Genomic DNA, 6,660 nt, shown 5'->3' on the forward strand with positions numbered 1-6,660 from the left:
GTGGAAAGGACAAACCAATGTTATCCTACACTAAGACCATCTTCATTTTTAAGACTTGATATTAAAAGTGAAAAGAGAAGCAAGAAAGAGAGAGAGAAGAGGAGGTAAAGCTGCCTTGCTTGCCATCAATCCTTTGATCTCCAGCAACACATGAATCATTCCTGAGCTCTGCCAGGAGTGACACCTGAGCACAAAGTCAAGAGTAAGTTCTGAGTAGTAGCAGGTATGGCCTTGAATACCACCCCAGCGTAACTGAGAAGAAACACATTTCTGTTGTTAACCACTCTTCTATACACCTTAGCAAAGTAATACCAAGGGTGATAAAAATCAGCGAACATGAAAAAAGGGTGACAAATAAGGCAGTGTCAAAAAAGTAGCACTGTAGCACTGTCCTCCTGTTGTTCATGGATTTGCTCGAGCAGGTGCCAGTAACATCTCCACTGTGAGACTTGTAGTTACTGTTTTTCGCATATCAAATATGCCACAGGGAGCTTGCCAGGCTTTGCCATGCTGGCAGGATACTCTCAGTAGCTTGCCAGGCTATCCGAGAGGGGCAGAGGATTCAAACCCGTTTGGCCGTGTGCAAGTCAAACAGCCCTACCCACTGTGCTATCACTCCAGCCCGTAAAAAAAGAAATTTTACATAAATACAAATTGTGGTAGAAGTCAAACCAGGAAAGATCCTAATTAAGCAAGGCCAACTATCCTTGCCTATAGCATAAAGATTATGGCAATTTGTCCTCAGTTTAAGCTTTTCCCCCCAAACCTAACTTTTATTTTGTTTAGGTTTGCAGATAAATCAGTTTGCTTCCAGGGATCAGGCCATCAAGGATCTTTTTGTTTATTCCATTGCCCAAGCATTTGGAACTCACCCTCTCTATAAATGGTTCCTCTATTTCCTTTGTCTCTTTGTTTCCATCATTGCAACTGAGAATACAAAATAATTGCTCAGAGGACTGTGTCTGTATCTTCCAGTCTCTTTGTATGGTGACACTAAGAGAAGCAATGGGATCAAACCTTTATGGTTATAGAGCAGTACATCAGAAGATACAGTGGCAGTGAGAAAAAAAAATTAAAGAACATTTATTGAATCTCATGATAGCATTTTTGAATTTTTGTTTGGCATTTGAGCTGCACCCAGCAGTGCTCAGGAGCGACTCCTGGCTCAGCACTTGAGGATAGATCCTGTTGTTGCTTGTGGGAACCATACAGAGCTAGTGTAGAACCAAACCTCATACTTGCAAAAGATGTGATCTCCTGTTGAGTTATTTTCCAGGCCTATAGCATTTTTTAACAAGAGTAGTTAATAGCCATATGTATATACAGTTTAAACTTCAATTTCCACTTAATACACTTGTATGTCTCCTGCTATTTTAAAAACCACACAGTTTATTTAGTCTTGAGGGAGTCTAAACCTTTATTTAGTCTTGTGGGAGTCTAAACCCTAGCTTCTATATCAAGGAAGCTATAGAGATGTTTTTCTTTTTTTGTTTGGGGCCAGTGGTAGGGCATTTCACTTTCATACAGCCAACCACGGTTCAATCCCCAGCATTTCATGTGATTCCCTGAGCATCTCCAGAACTAATTCCTGAGTGAAGAGCCAGGAGTAATTTCTGAGCATCACTGAATGTGACTCAAAAGCAAACAAACAAACAAACAAAAAAGTCAAGAAAAATTTATTTGTTACTCACGCACACACAATCCATTGTCATTGCATAACTTTACTCAGGTGATATAATTTATAATAATGAACTGAGATTTTTAACAAGTTGCATATATTTACAAGAAATTAAACAGATTTTAAAAAGATATCAGGGCTATGGCCCAAATTAGAAACAGCCTATATATTGAGTGTTCAAGACCCTGGGTTTTATTCCTGGCATTACATAATCCTCTCTTCAGCACTATTGGAGAGTTCCTGGCCCCTGGATTCCCAAATATACCTGAATATGGTTCTCACAACATGAGGACCTCACAATTGTTAAAAGTTATCTTTTTTAGACAATTAAAAGATATATATACATACTATAAAAGAAATCAAGACAGAAAATGCAAATAACTTTAATAAATTTAATAAACTTTAGCATATTTTAAATCACCACCAAAGTCATCACAGAGCAGATACTGTGAGATTTAACAGGAATTTAAAGAATACCAGAGAACAGGAGCTAAATAGAACAAACAAAATTGTACATTTGTATTTTGGTACCAGAATGTCAAAGAAAAATTTGAGGAACTGCTATTTCACTTATTATACTCAATTGTATTTGAGTCAGTGATGTGTCAAGTGTTGAAATCTTCTTGCATCACTTTGGGTTCTTCAGAGACTAGAAAAATAATCAAATGAACAAGAAGCAGATTGATAAAAGTAAAGAGAAATTTATCATATATGTATACCTCTGCTACTCCCTCCCTTAAACTTTAGCCTTTTGATAAAGACATTTTTGGAGTGGCAAATACATGCTCCCTGCAATAACATGCAACAGAACCTTCAGTCTCTGCATAAAATAGGTTATAGTTAGATCCTGTAATATAGGAAATGCACATAGCTCCACAAATACACAGGTTAACTGAGTCTCTAGTCTTAAAATCACATGAATATATTTAGTTATTTAGTTTTATTTTATAGATGATTCAATAATATTGAGTCAGACTTGAACATTCGTATAATTTCACTATCATGTTATAAATATTAAAACAAACCAACATTTTTCCCTCTCTTATAATTTCCCACAATGATGATTTCCATTTACTAATCTATTAAATAGCCATGTACCATTTCTTTCTGAATGATTACCTTGGAAGAAAAATAAAGAACTCACAACTTACAGTTTAAAAAACATTTTATGTCCTTTTTGTTAGGAGTAATTTGAAGCAGTCAGAAATTCCATGTACAAAACTCTCTAATTTTTTAGCCACATTTTCCTTCTTTCTAAAAAATGTAATTTTGATCTCTTTGTTTTTTGCAAGTATTGATATTTAAATTTCAGATTACATAAGAGGATAGTGTTGTTCTCTATAGGCAATAAATCTCTGACCATTGATATGTATGTCACTTCCTGAGATCCACAGGCCAGGCATCACAGTGATGCCTGTGATGATACACTTGTGCAGCAGATTGGAAAGATCTAAATTCATTTTCCATTCTAATTAATGAAAATAGTAAATGGTTTATGCTTGTTTACTTTGTGTTAGAAAAAGCTTACAGTTGAACACATATTAGATTTTTAATATTAACAAAAATATTTACTTGATTCCAGTAGCATTCATAATCATCGACTAATATGTAGAATATTGAATTAAAGGAAAAAAGCAAGCATCTGACTGTAAACATTGAAAAATGGTGCAAAATGAAGAAAGCATGGGTGGGAGTGCATAAAACAGACACTTGAGAAATTTTTCAAGCATGATTCTTTGTCTTCTTGAACTCTGATTTAAAGGTTGCTTAGCAACAGTGGCAGTAACAGCTGGGACACCCTTGATCTTGTTGTGTAAACTATTAAAAATAGGTGATGGAAAGTGGCACCATGGAAACAATGACTATACTGAAGCAGGTGTCTGTAATGCTGCTTTTCAGCTTAATGGTGAAGGCGTAAATTGCAATAAGAAAAAAAAATACACTGTATCTTTCATTCTTTTGGACTTTGGTTACAGATCCTCTTGTTCTCAGTACATTTCTATATTTATAAAGATAATGAAGCAATGACTCAGTTATTTCATCTAGAAAGCTTTAAAGGATGCAGTGCTTGATGACCTACCAGATCAGGCAGACCTTGATGTTGGTTGAAATGGAATGAATACATTTCCAAGAGCTTTAGCTCAATCCAGCTTTTAGTGCCTTTTAAGTGAATTTGTTTTTCCAAATATTCAATTAAAAAAACTGTAGGGGAGCGAAAATTTGCCACCCCAAAATGTCTTTAGCCAAAGGTTAATTTCATGGGAAGGTTCTTGAAAGCCAAATGGAGAATACCTTTTGAGAGATATTTACATAGAAACAGCCACCTTAAGTCCTTCTCCCAGGAAAGATTAATCAGTGGAGAGGTCAAACTTTAAATCGTTTTACTTGTGACTTTATTGGTAACCTTCCGAACTGACCTGGTCTTTCTCTCAAAATCCCCAGCATTAGATAAACTATTTAAAAATGACATTCAAGAGAACAAAGATAGCTTTTCATCTTTGCTGTACCTCTCCCACATGTAAAGGAGTCATACATGCTATTAACATATTCCTCATTACTTTTTCTCTTTTCACTCTGTCCCATGCTTGAGGCAGACTATTAGTACAACCAGTTAAAGATGCCACAGGGATACAGGATGATATTTTTAGTGTCTCCACTGCACAATTTAACATAAAATAAATATTAAGATATTTTGTATTTAGACTATATAAATATAGTAATTGCAAGTGTCTCCAGTACTGTTTGCATTCTTATTTCCCGTATGGGAAACTAAAAGCGCATTTTAGGAGACTGATTTTATTAGGTAACACACTTCAGTGACAGCGAGATATTTGGGTTAGTGTTTTGGATTGATTCGGGTATTGTTTTTGGTTCTGGTGGAAACAGCCAGCTGTGCTCAGGACTTACTCCATATTCTGTGTTCAGGAATCACTTCTGATGGTGCTCAGGATACCCATGCAGGGACCAGGATTTCACCTAGACTGACTGTGTGCAAAGCAAGAAGCTTAATGACTTTATTATTACTTGGGCCCAAAAGATAGATTTGGACCACAGCTATTTCCAATAAATAATTTTTTTATCATATCTAAATAAAAATCTTGGAACCAAAATGTTTTGATGCTTATCACTTATCACTTAATCACTTAACTTCCCGTTAGTTGTCGATTTGCTCGAGCAGGCGCCAGTAACATCTCCATTTGTCCCTGTCGCGTGCTAGTGTAGCCCAATGGCATCTGTTCGCTCCTGGAACATGAAGGGCCTCAAACCGATCGTTCATGATCTTGACAAAGAAGTCTGACCATCTGGTAGGTGGGTGGCCACGCGGTCTTTTGACATCCCGTGGAATCCAGTCGGTAACAGCTCTAGTCCAGTGGTCGTCTTTAAATCTCATTACGTGACCAGCCCATCTGATTTTTGACACCTTGGCATATGAGACAGCGTCCCTGATTCTTGATCGTCAACGGATGTCAGAACTCCGGATACTTTCTCTCATTTGAGTGAAACGTGATATTCCAAGCATAGCTCTTTCTATTCTTTGGGAGACCTGAATAGCGTTCTCATCTTCTTTGCGTAGGGCCCAGGTCTCTGAGGCATATGTTAATGCAGGAAGAACAGTGGAATCAAAGAGATGTGCCCGGAGCCGGAGGTTCTTCGTCCTCTTAGCTAATTCTTTGACGTTCTTGAAGGCGTTCCAAGCTGCTCTCTTCCTCCTGCGCAGCTCGGGTGCCAGGTCATTTGTCATGTTTACCTCTCGACCTAGGTACACATAGCTGTTGCATTCGGAGATGGTCGTTCTATTGAGAGCGAATGGGGCGTCAGGAACGAGGCTGTTTCTCATGAACATTGTCTTCTTAAGATTCAGCAGTAGTCCTACATTTCCACACTCACGGTCAAAGTCGGCCAGCATTTGTGCCACTTGGCTGATGTTTGGTGTCATTAAAACAATGTCATCAGCAAAGCGGAGGTGGTGTAGTTGCTGACCATCTATCTTCACTCCCATTCCTTCCCATTCTAGTCGTCTCATGATGTTCTCGAGGGTGGCACTGAAGAGTTTTGGTGAAATGGTATCACCCTGCCGCACCCCTCTCTTGACATCAACGATCACTTCTTTGTAGAATGGTGAGATCCTGGTAGTGAATCCGCAATACAGCTCACGGAGGATCCTGATGTATTGGGCTTGAATGCCCTGATTGGCTAGGGCTTCAATGACCGCTTCCGTCTCAACAGAATCAAAGGCCTTCTTTAAATCAATGAACGTTAAACAGAGCGGCATCTTGAACTCCCGAGAAACCTCAATGAGCTTGGTTATCGTGTGGATATGGTCGATGGTGCTGAATCCTTTGCAGAACCAGGCTTGCTTGCATGGTTGTCCTTCATCTAGTGTTCTGTCAATCCTATTTAGGATGACTCGAGTGAACAACTTGTAGATGACAGACAATAGGCAGGTCGGGCGATAGTTGCCAATGTCATGGATGTCTCCCTTCTTGAACAGTAGTATGGTCCTGCTGGTTTTCCATTGGGACGGAACCTTGCATTCAGACAGGTAGCGAGTGAAGAGCCGAGCCAGTGTATTGATGAGTACTGATGGCAGGTTCTTCAGGTGTTCAGGTCTGACCTTGTCTGGGCCGGGTGCTGTTTGTTTCTTTACCGACGAAATGGCGTGTCAGATTTTGGAAGGGAGAACGTTGAGAACGACATATCCATCCTGTGGAATTTGGTATGTCGGCAAGTGGACATGGCTATCGAAGAGATTTGAGTAGAAGTCATGGATAATCTTCTCCATTGCCGTTCTGGAGGATGTGATGGATCCATCAGGACGTCGGAGGGCAGTCATCTTGGTCTTGTAGTTGGCGAAGGACAGGCGGGCGTAACAAATACTTTTCCCTGCTTCTGCCGCATTTACCAGTACTTCTACTCTTCTTTCTTTGAGGTCTTCCTTGAACGCATCTCTGCACTGCTTTGCGAGCTCGGACTTCAGCTTG

This window comes from Sorex fumeus, unplaced genomic scaffold (genome assembly GCF_029834395.1).
Source record: "Sorex fumeus unplaced genomic scaffold, SorFum_2.1 ptg000061l, whole genome shotgun sequence".
Classification (NCBI taxonomy): domain Eukaryota; kingdom Metazoa; phylum Chordata; class Mammalia; order Eulipotyphla; family Soricidae; genus Sorex; species Sorex fumeus.